This window comes from Procambarus clarkii, chromosome 93 (genome assembly GCF_040958095.1).
Source record: "Procambarus clarkii isolate CNS0578487 chromosome 93, FALCON_Pclarkii_2.0, whole genome shotgun sequence".
In the NCBI taxonomy this organism is placed as follows: Eukaryota; Metazoa; Arthropoda; class Malacostraca; order Decapoda; family Cambaridae; genus Procambarus; species Procambarus clarkii.
The window spans coordinates 8,607,310-8,631,117 of NC_091242.1; the positions used below are offsets into that span (position 1 = coordinate 8,607,310).

Below are 23,808 nucleotides of genomic sequence, written 5' to 3' on the forward strand. Positions count from 1 at the left end.
ACTACATGCTCCCACTTATGCTTACATTGACGTACTAGAAAAAGATCACCCACGTTCAGATCTCAGAGCCAAACCTGACATAAGTGGCACATACAGAGCATATCCACAGCTAACCAACATACATTTGCAAACCTCGGGAATATGGAAGACCTAGTTGAAGTGAAACCAGAGGAACAAGCCACCGAGATGACAGTGCAACATTTCCCTGGTTCAAGTCGATGCAAACAGGCTCTTAGAATGTCCCAATGTCACAACAGCAGAAAGGTTTAGGCATGTCAATGTAGAAACAAGACTGTTGCTTGTAACAATACAAGAACCTCACATCAAAACGTTGACTGTAGGAATTTATGGACAATTCAGGCTAAGACTATACAACCCACAGGCCATGCTCTGTTACAGATGTTACAGCACTTCTCACACCATAAAGATGCCTGAAGAGGCCTGGAACAATGTGGAGTATGCAGTGAGCTACACAACAATGACAAATGCAAAAATATGCACAAACAAGGCAAACCAACAAACGCTAAATGTTCAAACTGCGGCGACAAATATCACGCCTGCAAGAAACGATGTCCAAAAGAGTCAAAAAGAATCCATGCATTGAGATGTACCCAGCAACCCAAAGCGACAACTCCAAGACCAAACCCTCATTTAAAACCCAACAGAACACTCCTCAACGAGTCCATACTCTAGACTGTAGCTAATATTTAGTTGAATTTCTTCCAGTCTAAACAAGAACACGACCTCGATTAACTAGAGAAAACAAACCACTACCCCACAAGGCAACAACACAACAGATCAGGTTATCAAATGTAACACATCTGCTATTGCCTGCAATACACATCCCAAGCACAAATGACGACACACTTCATCAAATGGCCCAGTAGTTGGATATAGCAGACACCACCACCCAACCATCTACCAAGATAAAAACAAAGGCAGCCAAAGGCGTATCAAGTTATCACTGTTCCAATGCTCATTGCCTCCCTAACAGAGATCTTCAGCGCGATGCTCGACAAAGCATTCCAAGCACTGGAACAAAGCAACCTACAGTCGATGGAGGAAATGTTAAGCTGTAACAAAAACACAATTCTAAACGTATTTCTACCACACTTCTACAAGCCCTACCTCAAAACGTCAAGGAAGTAAAACTCGAAAAAGTAAGCGAAACCTATTTGTTTCAGCTCCCAATGACAGTCTCCACTCCAGCAAAGAAGACACAAACCATCAGGGAAATTAGCACAATACAAATACAAACACAATACAATTAGCACAAACCACAATGGACTCGATGGATTCAACTCTAACACAATAATGGACAATCTCAAGATTATACAATGAAATATCCGCAGATTAAAAAAGTTCAAACACTCAGAGCAGTGCTTCTCAAGAACAACATTGACATTGTTTTACTCCAAAAAACACTTACTAGGACTGAATCTAATATCAGTATTCCTGAATATCAAGGTTAACACTCCCCAATTGCACAAGGTGGTACCAGAGGCACTTTAATACTAGTAAGAAATTGTATCAATGCCACGACAATCACACACATGCCTAACGGTGGTGAAGACGTCGAAATTATGAGTGTTAATCTCACAATGAGGAACTCAATGTTGTCCATCTTCAACGTATACAGAAGCCATAGAGAACACGATATAGCTCTCTGCAATCTTTGAAATAGCAGTCACCAAACCTACTATCATCTCGGGTGACTTAAACACTTAGTTATTTGCTACTTGACTCACCAAGAATCCAAGCCAATGGAAGACATATTGAACCCCTTTGGGATAAAGTGCCTGAAGTCAGTCTGCTTAACTCGACGGAATCAACCAACATTGGAGGAGGAATCTAGACCATGCGTTTGTCTCCACCATTATTTATGAGTTGTGTCATTGGTCAGTTGACCATGTACTGACTAGTGACCACTTTGCTACAAAAACAGCAGTTAGTAATGTAGCACTACCTCCCACACCTCCAACTCCCGAGCAAGGATGGGATTTTATCAAAGCAGAATGGAAGAAATTTTAGGAATCTCTCGAAACTTCGCACCAAAACTACACTTCTCGTGATGACACCGAAGAAATGGAAAAAGATTGTCAGTGCAATACATAGAGCAGCAAATAATGCCATCCACAAGAAAACAATTACCTAAAAACATAAGCACCAGTGGTATTACTGTGATAACATGAAACAAGTATACAAGACTAAATTGTGCATGAAAGAATTTCAGATGAGACAGAACCGAAGCTATTCTAGGGATTCTTAGAGCTGTCCAAGATCATGTGCATGAAGAAACAGCAAAAATCAATGACGAAAAATGGCTCGAATGGTGTGCCAAGCTAAATCAGCATACATTCTTGGGCGACATCTGGAGGCAGATCAACAGGGCCAAAGGAAAATCGCCGCCTGCTCCATCCTATCATGAACATCGAGAGCAAGAAGCAGAATGACTAGCAAATTTATTTGCTTCAAGAGCCAGTTCCACTCAAGCAACTCTGACGTACCAACAAAGAATGAAACATGGAAACAAATGGACGATGTTTTAACCTTTCTTGAAGTAGATCAACCTTTTCATCTGAATGAATTCAAAAGAGCTACAAAGAAAACTAAAAACACAGCTCCAGGCGAGGACAAAATCACATACAACATGCTGCTAAGATAGAGGAAAGAGGTGAAGAAGCCTTCTTGAATCTCATCAACAAAGTTTGGGTGACAAGAACTCGACCACTCTCTTGGTAGAATGGAAACTAACTTGGGAATGACTTGGGAATGGGAACTATATTTGCAAAGACCCAGGAAATCCAAGCTCTATCTTATTAACAACCTGTCTGGCCAAAACTGTGGAAAGAATGGCATTTAGTCGAACTGAATGCAAAGCCAAACCACTTTACCGAAAACTGTTTATTTTCACAAAACGTGTGGAAACCACAGACTGCCTTTCCTCCCTCCTACATCAACTCAATGACAAATCGGAATCCTTATTTTTCTGCACCTTGAAAACGCCTTCGAGATAGCTAATAATCCAGCTATACTGTGTGTTGCCTGGTGGCTAAGGAAATCAACCAACACGCCTTTGCCAAAGTCTACTCAACAGACAAGCTATACTCCTTTTTCAAAGAAATATATCCTCCTCAAAGAGGCTGGGGAAATGGGACTCAATTAAAGAGGAAGGGGCTTAGTATTCCTCCCTGCTATCTCATGGAACAATTCATGAAGATTAAGTTACCAAAAGCTAAACTGCTTAACTATGCACGCGAATTTGTCGTCATTCAATACCAAAGGCATCATGCAAAGGCCAGGAATCATGCACAAAAATGCCTAGACATCATCAGGGAAGCGGAACGCATACCACTGAAAATAAACAGCAATGAAACCAAAGCAATGACCATTAAAATGACATCAAACTCGCAAAACAAGGACACGAAATTGAGTGGGTCACGTCTTTTCAACACCTTGGAGTCATAATAGACAGCCAGTTGAAATTCACTCAGGAAATTGATTATCTTCGGCAACGTTGCAAAGCCAGTAACTTAATTTTGTGCTCCGTGACAAGTCTTAGAGATGGAGCAACTCTACCAGTAGTCACAATGTAATACGTTCAACCAGTTAGGTCACTCATTGACTATGCTCCTCCTGCTATCACATTTCTTAGTGATAATCAATGGGAAAAACTCCGTGTCACAAAATGATGCCCTCAGAACAATGCTGGGACCACCTAATTGGACACAGCGAGAAAATTCTAAGAATGGAAACGAGCTTGCCAGCCTTAGAAAAAATATTGAAACAAAGAATAGCCACAATAACAGCAAAACTTGTTGGAACCACAACCAGACTGTCAATCAAATATAGGATACACAGATCGCTTCACAAAAACCTTCAAAATAGAACGAGTACATGGACGGATAATCTAGTCAAGATTCTAGAGAAACTGGACTTGACAGGGACCAATAGAAACAAAGGACAAGACAGGCCATATCATACTTTCGATTGCTCCAACAGAGAAGGCTGCCGAGACTAAAGATAATCATTGATGGATTACCAGCTAGAAAATCAGCATGTGACTCGCAGAGGATCAAAGCAATCATAGAACAACAAATGAAAAATATCTCACGACTGACGACCACTGACATCGTCACAGATGGATCAGTTGATCAACAAAGATTCCACCGGGGCAGCAGTTTACAGCAACAACCATGAAACTTACTGGAACATGAACAGTGGGTGCACAACATTGCAAATAGAATTATGTGCCCTGAAATAGGCTATAAATTATGCATTTGAGATTAATTTACAACAACATGTCATCATTCATACCGCCTCTAAATATTTCGCTCCAAGCATTATTATCTAGGCAGCATGGAGATAATATGAAACTCGTTACCGAAATTTTACATACAGGAAAACAAGCGCATAATCTAGGACTGTCAATCACCCTAAATTGGATACCAAGTCACATTGGCATAGATGGTAATGAAAAGTTAGACTCGCTAGCAAAAAGTGCCACTTCTTTAACTGCTGTACAGGTAAAAATACCTCAAAGCTTCTCACAGATTAAGAAGCAAATCAAGGAGGAAATACTCCCATGTATCGAAAGCAGCCACACAGCCAAAGTAGTGGAAGACCCACTAGGATGTGGCACGAAAACCACTGGGTAATCCTTGTTCAAGCCTGGGAAAACCTATCCAGAGACATTGCAGTAGCCACACAGACTCAAAGTTGACTGCAAGTGCTGCTGGGACATAATAAACCCAATATGTAACGTGTCATATCTGTGGAACAGATGTATTAATGCCGCTATTGCATTACCTACTGGAATGTGAAGCAACTGAAGGCCTGAACATCAAACTCAACATTCCACCAACAAGAGCTGCATTAAAACCAAAATCCACAGCGACTACAATGGTTAAAAATGCAGTGGAATAATGGGACACACGACTAAACATTGTGCATCTATATGCACCAACAAGATCACGTTATTAAAACAAAAGATTAAACAAGTGCAAAAAGAAGCAAACCCAACCTTCATTTAAAACTTTGACACATATCACAGTAACAAGGGTATTGTGCATAACCTAACTCAATTATGGGCTCACCATAGTCCGTGCTACGTGGACATTTAGTTCCGAGTAGCTGATTCTAAAACACCACCACCACCACCCTCGTACATCTTGTTATTTATCTCGTCAAGAGTGAGGCCTCTGACACTTTCCCGAAAAGTAAGACTAGATCTTTGCAACTCACAAAAAATAGTAAATATCTCCGCACGAAATATAACAAAGCACATCATCTTCCAGTACTTTGTCCAGAATGCATTGGGATAACAAAAGTACTCTTTACAATATTACCATAAGGCTTTTACGTTCAATCGGGCCCCGGACACCACGAATGTTGACCCCACTGACCCTTTGCCATCTACCCACGTGACTTTCTTCCACTCAACCCACTCATCTTAAGCCTAATGCATGTTATTTACAACAATCCAATGCTCCACACAATATTTCTAGTGTACATGCAATTTTGCAAATGTTGCCCTGATAAAGGGTGGGGGGAAGGTTGGTTGTAGTCATCTTTTTCCCTACTAACAAGGTGATCATAAGTATTGTACAAGTGAAGTACCTCCTCATCTCTGGGTTGGGTTCCTCACTTCACCTTGACTCACTAGAGTCACACCCAATGCAATTGGTCACTGTCCATCAACAGATTCATATGAAACCAGAGAGAGCAAAATTCCACGCACCAAAACATCTTAGTCCTAATACCTAAGGGGGGAAAGAAATCCTTATGATGTCCGTGGGAACGAGATTGGATCAAAAGTTATGATGTAAAGTAGGAGAGTCGAGAGTTTATGTATTGTACGATCACCTCTCGGCAAGGTAGGGGCCCAAGAGCTGATGATCAGTAATGCTGGCCCAACTAAAAGTGTGTACTAGTTTTGTTTATGAATGAAATGACGGAAAATTGGGAACCCTTTCAAAGGCTCCCCACAGAACATCCAGTACATGACAATCTTAATATATGACAACCCCATGACGTGTAGAATGTGCAAAATATTCCACATAATTATGATACACGTGTCACTAATGTGTCCACTACAAATATTTATTTTCACAATATTATTCGTTCAATTTTCACTCTAACACCATATTATGTAAGTGTGTGTGATGTAATGCATAAAATACAGTGTGTGATATTCAATGAAGCAGTCAACGACACACAAGCTAACGTTGCACTCTATACATCATGTGTACACACACATTTTCACTGCTTGCCTCTCCTGTTTGTGCTTCCAAACCTCATGCACGTTTACAGATTTTCCATGTATTCCCGTGCATGTTGTGTAACCAAGATTGTGTAGCACAAAGCCATCTCTGTAACCAAGTGTGTCATGAGCAGCTCTAGGCATTGTTGGTATAAAAAATCTCTTCACAATATTAGGTTTCTACTAATCACGATTTGGAAACTATTGACTAAGATCATGGAAAAAAGAACTTAACTCACGCGATAGTCAAATAGTGAAGGCAAAATGAATAAAGAGCATCGCTACGTATATTAAAAGTTCATGGGAAGAAAACACCACAGACTGTACAAGACCGCATGTGGAATCTAAACTGAAAATATACAAAAAATCAATACTCAAAAACGGATGCAGCAAGTGGATAGACGACATTTCATTTAATATTAATAATGGGGAATTTCAAATTTAACTGATATTAGTTGGAAAGAATTTGAGGCTCGGATGAAGATTCTTAACCTTAATGCATAAATCATATATACATTGACTTGTAAGATAACAAGACACATGATGAAATAGCCCCCAAGATCTGGTACACTTACAAGGAAACAAGATCTCTCAAACACTTACAACAGCTCAGTAGCCACATGTACAGTAGCATGTAATAAAGAATGATGGGATGATTATAGACACTCACAAGAGAACACAAGACAACATAAGAAACCTATAAAACATTCTAAAAACCATGACACTTGGTTATCTTGAGATCTTGAGGTTATCTTGAGATGATTTCGGGGCTTTTAGTGTCCCGCGGCCCAGTCCTCGACCAGGCCTCCACCCCAGGAAGCAGCCCGTGACAGCTGACTAACACCCAGGTACCTATTTTACTGCTAGGTAACAGGGGCATAGGGTGAAAGAAACTCTGCCCATTGTTTCTCGCCGGCGCCCGGGATCGAACCCGGGACCACAGGATCACAAGTCCAGCGTGCTGTCCGCTCAGCCGACCGGCTCCCTAGCAGGTAGATTGACAGGGTAGATAAACTGTTTAACATGGGGTGGTATGCAAACCAGGGGGACACGGGTCGAGACTGAGTACCCAAATGAGCCACAGGGACGTTAGAAATAACTTTTTTAGTGTCAGAGTAGTTAACAGATGCAATGCATTAGGCAGTGATGTGGTGGAGGCAGACTCCATACACAGTTTCAAATGTAGATATGACAAAGCCCAGTAGGCTCAGGAATCTGTACTCCAGTTGATTGACATTTGAGAGGCGGGACCAAAGAGCCAGAGCTAAACCCCCACAAACATAACTAGGTGAGTACTAGTCATCTTGGGTGGTGCTTGCTGGTAAATTTCTCTCCAGCCATTACACGGGAGATTAGAGCTCAAGTCACCTGTAATAGTCGACTCGAAGGACCAGTGACATGACATCACGTGACCACGGATGAGCCCAAGACATGCCAATATGTTCTAGATGCTGCCAAAGAGATCATCACCGAATGCCTAATCTCATAGACAAAGGCTGGAGCTGGATAAAGCCTGCCTACTTCCATGACTGGGCCAAGCACTTCCAGACAAACACTTCCAGCCATAAGAAACATGGTTTTCTTACTGGCCACTAACAGAAACACATTATCCAAGTCCTTAGGCAAAGTTACAGAGATACCACCAGGATACATCCAGGTGCAAAAGGCCTGTGAGAAGTGAGAATCGTACAGTGTCTAAGTTAATGATATAGTTAAATATACAGAAAGGTGACAAAGGGAAGGGAACTATCAGGAGAAAGCACCCAGCCATTACGACCATATAGCAGTGGGAAGGGATAAAGATTTTGGATGGGACAGGGGGAAAAGAAATGGTGCCCAACCAACCACTTGGCCAGTCGGGGATTGAACGCCGACCTGCAGAAGCAAGACAATCACTCTACCGTCGTGCATGATATACTAGTTACCCCATGCGGCCGTTGAACAATTTCTACAAGACAAACTATTGTAAGGACCAAACGATCAGCCCTGCAAGCTGTATGAATGAGTCAAGATGTGAGTGGACGAGGCCGGCAATTCTCTAAGTGCTATATTCAAACAATGCCACAATAATCAATCTTCATGTGATCGTTGATCAGCTAGAGATTTACTCACCTCGCAACACACCGGCAAAAGGAGAATGACGACTTTACAGACACAGTCATGGTAAACTACTGATAATCTGTGTGGCATCACATCATTCAACCCCGAGTGAATGTGTATTTTACACACACATCTAGATACATATGCAAGATGGCGGTCAGCTTGACAAGTCATTATTGTTGCTGGTTGTGCCTTATAACAACTGCTAAATCTAAATACTCTGCAATCAAGCTTCCCAAGAAATACAACATTAAAATACACACAGCAGTTTGCAAGAGTAAATATGGAACACAAGACACCACCTTGACAAGACATCAAAGAAAGCTCACATTTAGCATACAAAAATAACTCAATTTGTTGTATAGTTTCCCTGTCAATCTGTAAACGCGAATATGATGGAACGCTTCTCTAAATAGGGAAAACAAATATCAGGCAAATGAAATATTATAGAACAAACACCAATCAAAATGGAAAACAAAACAACATTGAAATGGAAAACTGAATGAACAAAACACGTAAAAAAAAGGTATAGAGAAAATAACAAAAGCAAAAAAATGATTTTTATATAAAAGGGAACAAATAAACTGCAAAATAAAATGCCAATCAACAACAGACGCAATGTAAATCAAATGTAACACAAGAGCTCATAACCCCTCTCAACCATAATCCGACAAGCTAATCACCCACAAAATCCAGACGCAATGGAACATTACCGAGTCCAAGCAAATCGATCTCATCTGCATATTCACTGACCCTAATTAGTACCAACACTAATGGTAAGAATTACTACCAACACTAATCCCTGACTAATGCGCGTCTAGGAACAACCAGCACATAGGTTCCAAACCTCATTGAACCATCGAACCCATTTCCAAGAGAGTTGGATTAGGAGTCACAGTTTCCTGTTCAGCTCTCCCTTCCTGACAGACACCTGCACGGTGTTACTAAAGCAGGTACGCAACATCATCAACTGCACGCAACTGCAGCAGGTACGGAACATCATCAACTGCACGCAACTGCAGCAGGTACGGAACAGCACCTTACATAATCCTAATGTGTGCTTAGCCAACCTAACAGCTAACCCAAATGGACAACAATGTCAAATTACATATACTCACTATGTCTTCACGGATGAGAAGAAGAACTGATAAACAACTTGGTCACTAAAGTCTCGACGCTTGACTACTCGCTGAGTCTGAGGAGTACTTGAGACACGGAGTCACATCAAGATGTTCTTCATGCACGCATCTGTGAGGAAGAAAGACGAGTTACAACTCACATACTAAATATTGAATACAGAAACTGTATAAAACATGAACTATATGCAATGATTGAACAAGCGAGAATTGACCTCTTTCGAATACCGAAAAAGGGTAAAATATATATAATAATTATCTTGAATGGCATCAAATAGATATAAAAATATACAGAGGAAATATAATTTAGCTGGAAACAAGCAGAGTCAGAGAACATGAACTTAGCAAACACAAATACTCTATAACATACTCTACACAAATTTGCAGGAGGAATATGAGGGCTTCCTTTTCTAGCAGAGTTGCGGCTGTTTGGAACTCTACAGAGCGAAGTGGTGTGGGCGAAGAGCATAGAGATATTCAAGAGTAGATGCGAGAAATAACCAAAGAACAAATCATGACCTTCACCTCAATCCTTCAAATCTCGTATGTTTCACATACACACACACACACACACACACACACACACACACACACACACACACACACACACACACCACACGCACACTACACACACAGACTGTGGTGGAGGCAGACTCCATAAAACACTTTCAGATGTAAATATGACAGACCCCAGTTGCCTCAGGAACCGGACCACCCGTTGACTGACAGATAATAACCGGGACCAAGACCTGAAGCTCAACAAGACGAGTAACAACTGAACACCCCCCTCCCCCCCCCACCACCCCTGACCTCCATCTACAATTACCAAAATTAATATAGCAATTTTCGCAAAACAATTTCGGGTTGTTACATAAACTGCAGTAATTAACATTGTAATGCAAGCGTAATGGGCTGGCTGGCATCCCACGCTAACCCAACTTCACGCAAATTGTCCAAGATTATCCAGAGTTTTATCCTGTTTACTGGGAATTAAATTCGCGTAATCTAAGCCAAGTTAACAGTCCTGGGAAACACTGGAGGGAAGGTGACTGGCTCTTTACCGGGCAGTTGGGTAATGCCAGGCCCACCACTGGTGCCTGGGCCCCACCACTGGTGCCCGGGGCCCCACCACTGGTGTCTGGGGCCCACCACTGGTGCCTGGGGGCCCAGACACCAGTGGTGTCTGGGCCCACCAAAATCAATTTGGTGAGCTTTTTGATTGGGAGAGTGCTTCTTCAATAACAAATTGTAAAAGCACCTATAACAGAAACATAATTGAATCTGCTTTGATACAGATCACCAAAGTAATTTGAATATTAGCAGTGGTCTATATAACTTAGATCCATTTCTAATAGATCAGCTATAGGGCGATTTAAGTAGGATCATTGAAAAACATTTGTCTCACTAATCCATTGTATATATTTACCTCTTTATGTTATAATTACCTATGTATTATGCTTGTATGTCTGTTGTATCAGATGGGCCATTGGGCTACATCGGATGGGCCAATTCGGTGCATCTGTTGGGCCAATGGGCCGTCTGCGTTGTCCAAGTATTGTACCTCACCTCACTTCACCACTCTCTCCTGCCTATTTATACCCATCACTCGATCTGTAAAATCATTCCTTCTGAAGATGTATTTAATATACGAAAGTACTTAAGGAAATTCCTGTTTCATTTTCCTCCGTGGTCTGACATTGTCACATTCTTAATCACGTGTTTATTTTCGTGATATACACACACACACACACATATATATATATATATATATATATATATATATATATATATATATATATATATATATATATATATAAAAGGGACATCTTGCTGTATATTTATGTATTCATTCAAATTTTGCATTGAGCCTTTTTTTTAAGGTGACTGTTCCTCATATGGGCTGCATATTCTACGATGGGTCTCACGTAGGTTGCATGCAGCCAACTGAATGCTTTTCTGGTGCCAAGTATGAGATCAATGCTGCTTATGTTCCAGTGGTCCTTTCTCTCTCGCGTTATTTCAACGAGTTTGCAGTTTCCTTGTATCTACCAATCTATGCTATACCTTGCAAGATTAGTAAGTTATTCCTAATCACTGCATGACGGGGGGGGGGGGGGGCGTTTTCCTCGTGCCAGCCAATCACCATCGAGATTTTCGCAATGTGGGGGCCCAATCAGCATACAGTTGGAAACCCGTTCAAAAGATTGGTAAGTGGTTATAGGTTTACTGTCCAATTAAACTGTCGTCAGCGATATGTTGCCATTTTTATATGCAAATTTTATTGTCCTGATGTAATGTTATTGGTTTATGAGTTTAATTAATAGAATATTTATGTCCAAGTTATTACGAGGGACAAAAACAGCCGTACCACAAATAACAAGAACATGAACAACAGCAAACATGAACAAAGACAGCCCCAGCAACACAAACATGAACAAAGACAGCCCCAGCAACACAAACAAGAACAAAGACAGCCCCAGCAACACAAACATGAACAAAGACAGCCCCAGCAACACAAACATGAACAAAGACAGCCCCAGCAACACAAACATGAACAAAGACAGCCCCAGCAACACAAACAAGAACAAAGACAGCCCCAGCAACACAAAAAGGAACAAATACAACCCCAGCAACACAAACAAGAACAAATACAACCCCATCAACACAAACATGAACAAAGACAGCCCCAGCAACACCCACCTTGGAGAACAACAGCAAGAAACACACCACCACCAACAGAAGCAGTTTTACATACCAAAAATGGAACCAACACAATCAACAGTAACTGAGCCAGCAACAGAAGCAGCTCTAACAACGGTAACAGCTGGGTTAGCAGGGGGGTTAGGGAAGAGGGAGTGGGAGGGGGGGTTAGGGAAGAGGGAGTGGGAGGGGGTTAGGGAAGAGGGAGTGGGAGGGGGGTTAGGGAAGAGGGAGTGGGAGGGGGGTTAGGGAAGAGAGAGAGGGGGGGTTAGGGAAGAGAGAGAAGGGGGGTTAGGGAAGACGGAGTGGGGGGTTTAGGGAAGACGGAGTGGGGGGGTGGGTTAGGGAAGAGGGAGTGGGGGGGTTAGGGAAGAGGAAGTGGGGGGGTTAGGGAAGAGAGAGAGGGGGGGTTAGGGAAGAGGGAGTGGGGGGGTTAGGGAAGAGGGAGTGGGGGGGGTTAGGGAAGAGGGAGTGAGGGGGTTAGGGAAGGAGTGGGGGGGTTAGGGAAGAGAGAGAGGGAGGATGAGGGAGGTCGTGAGTAATGGTCAACCACGTATCCATGTTCATATCAGAACCCCAAGACTCGTGCTGTCATTGGCGGGAAGACCCACCAATGAATGCGAGAGCGCGCGCGAGAGAGAAAGAGAGAGACACACTCGGGTGAGACACTCACTCCACTCAGGTGTAACACACTCACCTAGATGTGCTTGAAGGATCGAGCTCCAGCTCTTAAGCCTTAAAAATAAATCATCAATCGCTTAAGGTGGGCAACGCCATTCTTGAATGTCACAATATAGTGTTTTCATTTCAGCGCGAGGAGAAGGAAGGGAGGAGGAGGAGGGCGAGGAGGAGGAAGGGGAGGAAGCAGAGGAAGGAAAGGAAGGAGGAAGCAGGAGGGGGAGGAGGAAGGAAGAGGGGGAGGAGGAAGGAAGAGAGGGAGGAGGAAGGAAGAGGGGGAGGAGGAAGGAAGAGGGGGAGGAGGGGGAGGAAGGAAGAGGGGGAGGAGGAAGGAGGGGGGGAAGAGGAGAGGGGGAAGAGTGGAGGCTTAAGAGAAGGAAGGGGGAAGAGGGGAAGGGCAAGAGAAGGAAGGAGCAGAGGGAGAAGTAGAGGGTGTGTCACTACCCGCGGGTATCAACACTGACCCACCACGGTGGTGGTCAGCTGGGTACTGACCCTCGCCTGGTCAGCGCCTCACGACAACCCTCGCTGCCTCCACCAACCACTGATCACTTTATAATATTAATTCAGTAGTAAAATCAGAGATAAAGTTATTTAAAACATTATTATCTGATTCTTCATTTTTCTTGCTGTATTTTATGAAGATGAACACACCATCTACCAAGGACATGCCTGTATGATCCAGCGTCCTAACACGTCATGGCAACTCTGTAGGTCTAAGTGTATATACATTAGGCCTCACACAGGTCCCGCTACACTCCCTCCCCACCCCTCTTCCCCCCTCCTCTTACCCCTCCCCTTCTCTTCCCTGTCCTACTCATTCCCCTTCTCTTACCCCTCCCCCTTCCTTTTCCCCTTTTTCCTCATCCCCCTTCTCTTACCCCTCCCCTCTCCCCCTTCTCTTTCCCCTCCTCTTCCTCTTCTCTTACCCCTCCCCTCTTTCCCTTCCCTCCCTCTTCACCCGCCTCCTCGTCCACCATTCTCTTACCCTTCCCCCACTCCTTACCCCTCCGGTTCCCTGTCTTGAGACACTATCTGGAGACAGTTACAGAGTGTCTTTCAACCAATCCAAGAACATCAACGCATTGTCATCACAACAATTTTGTACCCCGTTCCACATCCAACGCATGGACTGATCTATCCTAACACCATCCTCACTATTCCCCATTCTCTCAAGATTTCCCGTTTTCAGTGGAAAAAAGCAAACACAGTTCTGAGTGAGGCAAGAAATAGTTCTGAATGGACAAGGCAGTACCTTTCTGAGTGGGCAATTGTGTGCTGTGCATTAACTTATTAAAACATACACACACACACTATCACCCTGGTAACTCTAATGCATTAAGTGCCAAGTTAATTCCCACGCGAAAGAAAAATGACCTAATGAGTTGCATTTAAAATAATTACACAGATGGAACTCAGGAAGGCTAAACTGGGTGCAAGTTAATTATAGAGCTACTGGAGGAAGCGGGCTTAACACGGTCCATATGTTACCTGGAGGCCGGGGTGTGTGTCCGGGGGGGGCGTGTGTGTCCGGGGGGGGGCGTGTGTGTCCGGGGGGGGCGCGTGTGTGTCCGGGGGGGGCGCGTGTGTGTCCGGGGGGGGGCGCGTGTGTGTCCGGGGGGGGCGTGTGTGTCCGGGGGGGGCGTGTGTGTCCGGGGGGGGCGTGTGTGTCCGGGGGGGCGTGTGTGTCCGGGGGGCGCGTGTGTGTCCGGGGGGCGCGTGTGTGTCCGGGGGGCGCGTGTGTGTCCGGGGGGCGCGTGTGTGTCCGGGGGGCGCGTGTGTGTCCGGGGGGCGCGTGTGTGTCCGGGGGGCGCGTGTGTGTCCGGGGGGCGCGTGTGTGTCCGGGGGCGCGTGTGTGTCCGGGGGGCGCGTGTGTGTCCGGGGGGCGCGTGTGTGTCCGGGGGGCGCGTGTGTGTCCGGGGGGCGCGTGTGTGTCCGGGGGGGGCGTGTGTGTCCGGGGGGGGCGTGTGTGTCCGGGGGGCGTGTGTGTCCGGGGGGGCGTGTGTGTCCGGGGGGGCGTGTGTGTCCGGGGGGGCGTGTGTGTCCGGGGGGGCGTGTGTGTCCGGGGGGGCGTGTGTGTCCGGGGGGGGCGTGTGTGTCCGGGGGGGCGTGTGTGTCCGGGGGGGCGTGTGTGTCCGGGGGGGCGTGTGTGTCCGGGGGGGGGGGTCAAGTTAGGTAATACTTTTGTTATGTTCGTGTCCAACTTTACTTTAGGAAAGTTTGGGAGGGTAAATGATACATAAAAAAAAATATGAGAGAGTGTACTTGCCTATTAGTGTTTGCAGGATCAAGCTCTTGGATTCCGCCTTCCAAGCCATTGGTTGCCTAACAGAATGACTCTTGCCCTATTCCTCTATCATACCGACTTTTGGAGTTATGAATAAAGTTTCTACAAGTTGCTCATTTAGTTCAATATATTTTCGAACTTCTCTTACGATAAAAGAAACCTTTTGGTACATTTCCCTGACCCGGTCCGGCAACCAGGAGGCCTGGTCGACGATCGGGCCGCGGGGACGCTAAGCCCCGGAAGCACCTCAAGGTATCCTCAAGGTAAGGTAAGATAACATTCTGGAATAACCTGCACCCATTCCCTGCAAGGTGCAATGGGCCGGGCCCGACCCGTCCGTGACAGTTCCCTACCACACATTAATCACCCTGCAAAGTTATGTGAGGCTAGCCCAAAGCGTGACAGACCTGCATCCTTCTACATCACACACACTGGCGGGACCAAAGAGCCAGAGCTCAACCCCCGCAAGCACAACTAGGCGAGAAGACACACATACACACACCCTCCCACTCTCCCCCTCCCCACACACACGCACAACCCCCCCCCCACTCCTCCCCCACACACGACCCCCCCACTCCCCCCCACACACACGCACGACCCCCCCCCACTCCCCCCCCACACACACGCACAACCCCCCCCCCATTCCTCCCCCACACACGACCCCCCCCCCACTCCTCCCCCCACACACGCAATATTCTGCTTCATTATACACGAGAAAATATTTTCCCACTAAAGACTGGAGGTAAATTGGTTAAGGCGCAATCAATCATGTATTTTACAGAGCCAATGGTGTGGTACTCCAGGTGGCGGGGAGGAGAGGTGGCGGGGAGGAGAGGTGGCGGGGGAGGAGAGGTGGCGGGGGAGGAGGGGTGGCGGGGGAGGAGAGGTGGCGGGGGAGGAGGGGTGGCGGGGGAGGAGAGGTGGCGGGGGAGGAGAGGTGGCGGGGAGGAGAGGTGGCGGGGAGGAGAGGTGGCGGGGGAGGAGAGGTGGCGGGGGAGGAGAGGTGGCGGGGGAGGAAAGAATGTTAGAATGTCTCTCTTTCCCCCGCAGTGGGGGGAAAACACACACACACACACACACACACACACACACACACACACACACACACACACACACACACACACACAAACCCATAAAAGAACACTATCTATCTTCCAACACACTAACTGATATGACATTATTCACTGTCTCAAAAAATAATTGCGTTACTTAGCAACACAAGAAGTCAATTAATCACCTCACCCCGTGACAAAAGAATGATTAATTTTTACTCTTTTCTTAACCAGACTTAAATCACTAGCAGAATTATTAATCCAATTACACCATTACTCTATACAGGGGATTACCGACTGCTAGAGTAATCACCCTCCTTTCCCCCAATAGTGTCCATCTATCGGACACTATCGGACGCTAAAGTTAGCTGAAAATGGCGTCCAGGATGTAATACTCCCACATTTATCCTAATACTCCATCATAATACTCCCACATTTATCCTAATACTCCTCCATAATACTCCCACATTTATCCTAATACTCCTCCATAATACTCCCACATTTATCCTAATACTCCTCCATAATACTCCCACATTTATCCTAAAACTCCTCCATAATACTCCCACATTTATCCTAATACTCCTCCATAATACTCCCACATTTATCCTAATACTCCTCCATAATACTCCCACATTTATCCTAATACTCCTCCATAATACTCCCACATTTATCCTAATACTCCTCCATAATACTCCCACATTTATCCTAATACTCCTCCATAATACTCCCACATTTATCCTAATACTCCTCCATAATACTCCCACATTTATCCTAATACTCCTCCGTAATAATAGAGAGAAGAGAGGAGAGAAGAGAGGAGAGGAGAGAGAGAGGAAAGAGGAGAGAGGAAAGAGGTGAGAGGAGAGAGAGATAGAGGAGAGAGAGAGAGAGGCGAGAGAGAGGCGAGAGAGAGAGAGGCGAGAGAGAGAGAGGAGAGAGAGAGAGGCGAGAGAGAGAGGCGAGAGAGAGAGAGAGGAGAGAGAGAGAGGCGAGAGAGAGAGAGGCGAGAGAGAGAGAGGCGAGAGAGAGAGACAGTAAATAGGGAGAAGAAAAAACAAGGAGTCGGAGGCTGTAAGAGTGTGCCATCAGCGCCTCTCCCCTCAGTACCCGCGCGACCCTCGGCCGGGCCGGACGTCTGTGTGCGCGCGCTGGAGGGCCAAGCTCCCTCCCTCACGCCTATGTGTGCGGCGCGCTAGTGCATGTGTCTGTGTTCTGGTCGTGTGAAACAAGTCGTATCCCGCTCTCACCTGTGCGCACGCCACCCTCTCTTATTAAGGTGGTAGTACGACTGTCGTCGGGTCGTCGTCCAATCAAGTCGTGACACTTCCCAAAATGCTCTAGACGACTCAAATCGTCCCAGATTAGTTTGTAAGTGTTAAATTTAACCTCTCTCCTATTTGTTAGCATTTAACCCACGTAGAAATATATAATTGAATAAGATATTAATGCCGATTTCGAGTGGAGTGATTGACAAGGTGACAGTTGAGGACGGTTGTTTGTGAAGGATTGACAGGTGACAGTTGCTTTGTGAGTGACAGGTTACAGTTCTAAATGACGACCAGCTGTCATACGAAATAACTGCCCACCAGTGAGCAATACCTGCTCGGGCAACGTTTAATAAACGTAGGGTCAAGGTTACTAACGTTCAATAAACGTAGGGTCAAGGTTACTAACGTTTAGTTAACGCTGGATCAATGTTAATAACCTTTCGTTAACCATGGTCTAGGACGGACCGAAACGTCGTCGTCCCTTCAATTTCTAGTGTGTGGTCTGGTCAACACCTTTCGTTAACTTTAATACTGTTTAATCTACATTAAAAATATTTGACCAACGTTACTAATGTTTAACGTTTAATGAACGTAGGATTCAACGTTATTTACGTTTAATAAACGAAAGATAAACGTCAGCAACAGTCAATTTTCGTGCGATTAGCCTAAGTAACGAAAATTTATTGCTGCCTAAACGTTTTTTTTTTCCCCCACACTTGACCCGGTTGTAATGACCCTCATTGTAATACCTCGCCTTGTATCTATCTCGACCGCGCACTCCGCTACTACCACTGAGCTAACCGTGCAATCTCCGCTCTTTCTATGGTAATAACAGATGCTATACCGATCATATAAGATGTTAACACTCGGGCCGTCATACGAAGACGTAAACCAGTACACAGAGGAAGGAGAGAGAGAGGAAGAGGGAGGCAGAGCGAGAGGAGAGAGAGAGGAGAGCGAGAACGAGAGCAAGGGAGGGAGAACGAGAGCGAGTGAGGGCGAGGGAGAGTGAGACACTAGTGAGGGAGAGTGAGACAGAAAGATAGAGATAATCGTAGTCACAACCTATCGTATGAGTTACCGAGTGACGCTGCCACCACCCTGAGTTACCGGACAGGGGACCGGAGTGAGAGTCGTAGGTCTTGCAGATGGAGTAACCTACCAGGACAGGTGTAGGGGACAATTGAACGGTACAAGGATCCTGGCCTGACACTCGAATAATCCTGACCACTTGGGAACTATAGTGTACACAAGAATAAGGCGGGACACACCAACACTAATACCTCAACACGGAAGACGAACGGGGGGAGGAGTACTGAATAATTAAGAGCACTAGGTCACTAGGGCAAAGGGGACGGTAGGCCCAATATCACTAAAGCAAGGAACCATTAATACACATTTAATAACACTTAATATCTGACTTTATTTGAAATAATTAAATAAGACACTCCCTAACTATATTCCCTACTAGAGGCCAAGGGTACTGAATGAGGTGCTTTAGTACAAGAGAGCCGTACTTACTCGTATGTTGTTCCACAGTTTCCCTGGAGATGATGTTCTTTCCCAGAGTCCACACACACCTCCCTACTGGGCTGTGCCCACTCAACTGACTCTCCTGATCTACTGCTCCTCAGCTGAACATGAGGGTTTTGCATTTGTTGTTTAGGGGTTAATCCCTGAAGATTACCATGACGGCATCAATTCTGACCTCTTTGTGATTCGATGACCGTTGACCTGACTCTATGGCTAACTTATACAGAGGTGTAACTTTTACATTGTCTGCCGTCGCCTGACTGGCGCCTGTGGGTTGTTCATCCTCCACGTGGCCTGTTCATGCTGTTATGATGTTCATGTACTATGTACTGCTCTCTTGTTACACGGTGAGGGGTGGTGGTGGTTAGGGGGGTAGGAGGGGGGAAAGGGGTAGGAGGGGGGAAAGGGTTAGGGGGGGTAGGAGGGGGGAAAGGGTTAGGGGGGTAGGAGGGGGGAAAGGGTTAGGGGGGGTAGGAGGGGGGAAAGGGTTGGGGGGGGTAGGAGGGGGGAAAGGGTTGGGGGGGGGTAGGAGGGGGGAAGAGGGAAGGGAAGAAGAGGGGGTGGCTTGAAACTTTGGTTGATTACTGGCCAAAATTAATCCACCACAGACCAGAACAATTTGCTTCTCAACGGTCTAAGAGTCCAGTGCCAGCCCTGAGCCTACTGCTCCAGCAGGTGTGCACCCAATTCCGAAACCTGTTCATCTTTCCCTAAATTCCGGCCACTGGCGTGAACAAGGCGCCGAAGAACAAATCCACAGGAGCCCTGATGAGGGATCGAACCTATGAGAGTCCCCAGATGCGCTTTATTCGACCTCTAGTCAACCTCTAGTCGCGGTGGTACGTCAGTCGTCCTTGTATCACCATCAATACCAACCGGGATCGAGCCCCTGTACAAGGTGGGAGGGGGGAATGTATTATTCCAAGGTAAACATCTAAGAGATATATATCCTATGATAAGCTTAGTGAAGGGAAAGCTCTAAGCTTGCCAACAAGAGTCTGAAGCAGGGTTGCCAGATTGGGCAAATTTTAACCCAATTGGGCTACTTGTAAACCCAAATGAAAAGCCAGCTATGTTTGTCACTACTTACTACCCTATTCGGCTACTGTTAAGCTGGCCTGTGTACTCTGAAAAGGGACTCAATCGTTAAAAATAATATTCTGGCTAGTTTTATAGTCAAATCTGTGACACTTTATTTCTACAACTCGCTACTTCCAGCAACCCAAATCTGGGGCCAGATTCACGAAGCAGTTACGCAAGCACTTAATAACCTATACATCTTTTCTCAATCTTGGACGGCTTTGTTTACAATTATTAAACAGTTAATGAACTCCGAAGCACCAGGAGGCTGTTTATACCAATAATAACAGTCGATTGGCAAGTTTTCATGCGTGTAAACTGTTTAATAAACGTAACCAAAGCCGTCAAAGATTGAGGAAAGACGTACACGTTCGTAAGTACATCTGGACTTACGAAGCAGGAACCTGGTTCGTAAGTCCAAGTTCCTCGACTTACAAATCAAGTCCATTGGAACCTCGTGTTATAAATGTTCACCAATAATATTATTAGTTCTGCTACATACAATATTGTTTTCCCCTTTGAAAGGACTTTGGGTTTGTTCACTATGGCTTAAAGGTCATTGTAAGGGGGGTCGGATGTCGTCGTAAGGGGGGTCAGATGTCGTCGTAAAGGGGGGTCAGATGTCGTCGTAAAGGGGGGTCAGATGTCGTCGTAAGGGGGGTCAGATGTCGTCGTAAGAGGGCCGGATGTCGTCGTAAGAGGGCCGGATGTCGTCGTAAGAGGGCCGGATGTCGTCGTAAGAGGGCCGGATGTCGTCGTAAGAGGGCCGGATGTCGTCGTAAGAGGGCCAGATGTCGTCGTAAGAGGGCCAGATGTCGTCGTAAGAGGGCCAGATGTCGTTGTAAGAGGGCTAAAGTTCTCAAAGAAGAACTTTCTCCCAACAAGAACTACTCAAAGAAGAACTTTCTCCCAACTAGAACTTCTCAAAGAAGAACTTTCTCCCAACAAGAACTACTCAAAGAAGAACTTTCTTCCAACAAGAACTTCTCAAAGAAGAACTTTCTCCCAACAAGAACTTCTCAAAGAAGAACTTTCTCCCAACAAGAACTTCTCAAAGAAGAACTTTCTCCCAACAAGAACTACTCAAAGAACCAACTTTCAACAAGAAAAGAACCTCATATTAACATACCTGATTGAATGGCCTCATGAACCATAAATCCAGAGAACCTAAAAATGGAAAAAAAGTAGAAACGATAATTAAAATATTCCTGAAAATACTTTATGTTTACTCCCCCCCCCCCCCCCCCGGGGTAATGTTATGTGTGTGTGTGAAATTCTTGGGGCAAACACTGTCAGGTGTACACATCTGACAGTTTTTCACCCGAGATGGGAATTATTCCCGAGCAAACACACACACGTAAACACACAACATAACTAAAACGTTGCAAAAATGCACCGTAAAACTTTCCGTTGTTGTTACGTTGTTTGCTGGGATATAATACACATGAACAAGGCAATTCACCCCCTTGGTCCCTTAACCATCTAGAATTTGACCTCAACGCACCTGTAGGGTCAATTAACATTCTAGATTCTTATAAAACAAACAATTCCCCAGCAGACTCTTTAATATTCCTGCCACACACAATAGCTCACCCTGGGTCTCTTAACCCTCAAGAGATCTAGCTTGGAAACACAGCTTCATGAGACCCTTATCCTTCATGTCCCAAACCTGAAAACACGGCTCCAGGGGCCCCTTAATCTTTCAGGTCCTAACCTGGGGCCAGATTCACGAAGCAGTTACGCAAGCACTTACGAACCTATACATCTTTTCTCAATCTTGGACGGCTTTGTTTACAATTATTAAACAGTTAATGAACTCCGAAGCACCAGGAGGCTGTTTATACCAATAATAACAGTCGATTGGCAAGTTTTCATGCGTGTAAACTGTTTAATAAATGTAATCAAAGCCGTCAAAGATTGAGGAAAGATGTACAGGTTTGTAAGTACTTGCGTAACTGCTTCATCAATCTGGCCCCTGGAAACCTCATTTCCCGGGGCACGTAACCTTCCAGTCCACAAACTGTAAACAGCGTCCCCTGGGGCCTCTAACCTCCCAGTTCCAAAACCTGGAAACTGCCCCCCCCCTTCTTCCCCCCCACTCACCCCGGGGCTCTTAAGATCCGTCACTAGCGTGGAAGCTCGGCCCCCAGTGCCAGGTGAGGCCAATGGCACTCCTACCAGTTTTAATCTCACTTGCATTCGTTGCTGAACTGCGTGTTTGCCAAGCACCGGTGCAAGGATGATTGTTGAACACAAGCACACATATACTGACAGAAACAGACGGACAGACGGATGAACACTCGTTAACACACATAAAAAAAGCAGGTTCTGAAGACAGGCAAACAGAAATAAACAAGCGAATGCAAAACAAGAATAATGTCCGAAACCTGATGCAATAAAAACAACCAAAAAAGTAAACAGTATTTGCATTCGTGGTCAGAGGCTTTCCTTTACAAAAAAAATGTTTGCTTTCAAGAGTTAATAATAAAGTTATTTGGCTTAATTTGCTACAGTAAAGTTGCTGCTGCGTGTTGCAGGCTGCCCGAGATTGCAATATTGTAATTACCTAGTTGTACTTGCGGGGGTTGAGCTCTGGCTCTTTGGTCCCGCCTCTCAAGCGTCAATCAACTGGTGTACAGATTCCTGAGCCTATTGGGCTCTATCATACCTACATTTGAAACTGTGTATGGAGTCAGTCTCCACCACATCACTGCCTAAGGCATTCCACTTGTTAACTACTGTCACTGAAAAAAATTCTAATGTCTCTGTGGCTCATCTGGGTACCAAGTTTCCACCTGTGTCCCTCTGTTTGTGTTCCACCCGTGCTAAAGAGTTTGTCTTTGTCCACCCTGTCAATTCCCCTGAGAATTTTGTAGGTAGTTATCATGTCTCCCCTTACTCTTCTGTTTTCTAGGGACGTGAGATTCAGCTGATGCGTTGTGATGCATTGTGATAGAATATGAATTTACAGTGAACATATGGGGATCATGACAGAGAACATGTAAGAAAAGCTGATGAACACAGTGAACATGCGGGGAACATGATAATGAACATAGGGAATACAAAGAATGAACACTGAATATGTGAAGAACATGAAGGATATTTGTAGAGAACATTATGCGAATATGACAATGAACATAGAAAATGGTCTTCCACACTGTTCTCCTATTTTTCTGGTTAGTTTGTCCCAAACTCTGTTAATCCCCTTCTCAAGTTCACCATAACTTTCCTCTATTGTTCTCCACCTTTCGTCCCTTACTGGTGGTCCCATTACAAAGGAGAGGCCTTTATTTAGTAATTCCTTTTCTGCTTTGGTTAGAGGGACTTTTGACACTATCGTGCTCCTCAGGTGTTCCTGCATCTGTCGTTGAATCTCCCGTTGTTGTTGCGATTCCCTTCGTTGAATCGTCCTTCGTCTCGGTACTGCCAGTCTCGATTGTTTCTGTTGTAGTAATTGTTGCTGTTCCAGCCTCTGTTGTTTTTGCGATTGTTCCACCTGTTGTTGTTGCTCCTGCCTCCTCTGTCGTTGTTGCTCCTGCCTCCTCTTGTCGTTGTGAGCAATTTTCCTCCAGTTGTTCTCATAGTATCCGTTGTTGGCGCTGCCTCTGCATGGCGCCTGTTCTGTCTTGTTCATAGGGTGCCTCTGTGCCTACACCGCATGCTCTGTTGTTCTCCAGATTCTGGGGAAAATTACAGTTATTACTGTTACCAT

The 23,808-nt window shown here is 45.2% G+C and overlaps 1 long non-coding RNA gene across 5 annotated transcripts in view; it reads right to left on the minus strand.

Moving 5' to 3' along the window:
- The window catches only part of LOC123746816 (uncharacterized), a 42,687-nt gene that overhangs the window by 8,034 nt on the left and 10,845 nt on the right, over nucleotides 1-23,808 (minus strand). Inside the window, exons 1-3 of one of the 5 annotated variants that reach the window (XR_011226098.1) lie at nucleotides 12,896-13,349; nucleotides 10,944-11,109; nucleotides 9,481-9,610 (exon numbers count right to left, since the gene is read on the minus strand). This is a non-coding gene — a long non-coding RNA (uncharacterized lncRNA). Of the gene's footprint in view, nucleotides 1-9,480; nucleotides 9,611-9,868; nucleotides 9,940-10,943; nucleotides 11,110-12,895; nucleotides 13,350-21,225; nucleotides 21,264-23,808 lie in introns of those variants that run through there. The other 4 variants (XR_011226096.1, XR_006771562.2, XR_011226099.1 and 1 more) reach the window with 4 other exon arrangements.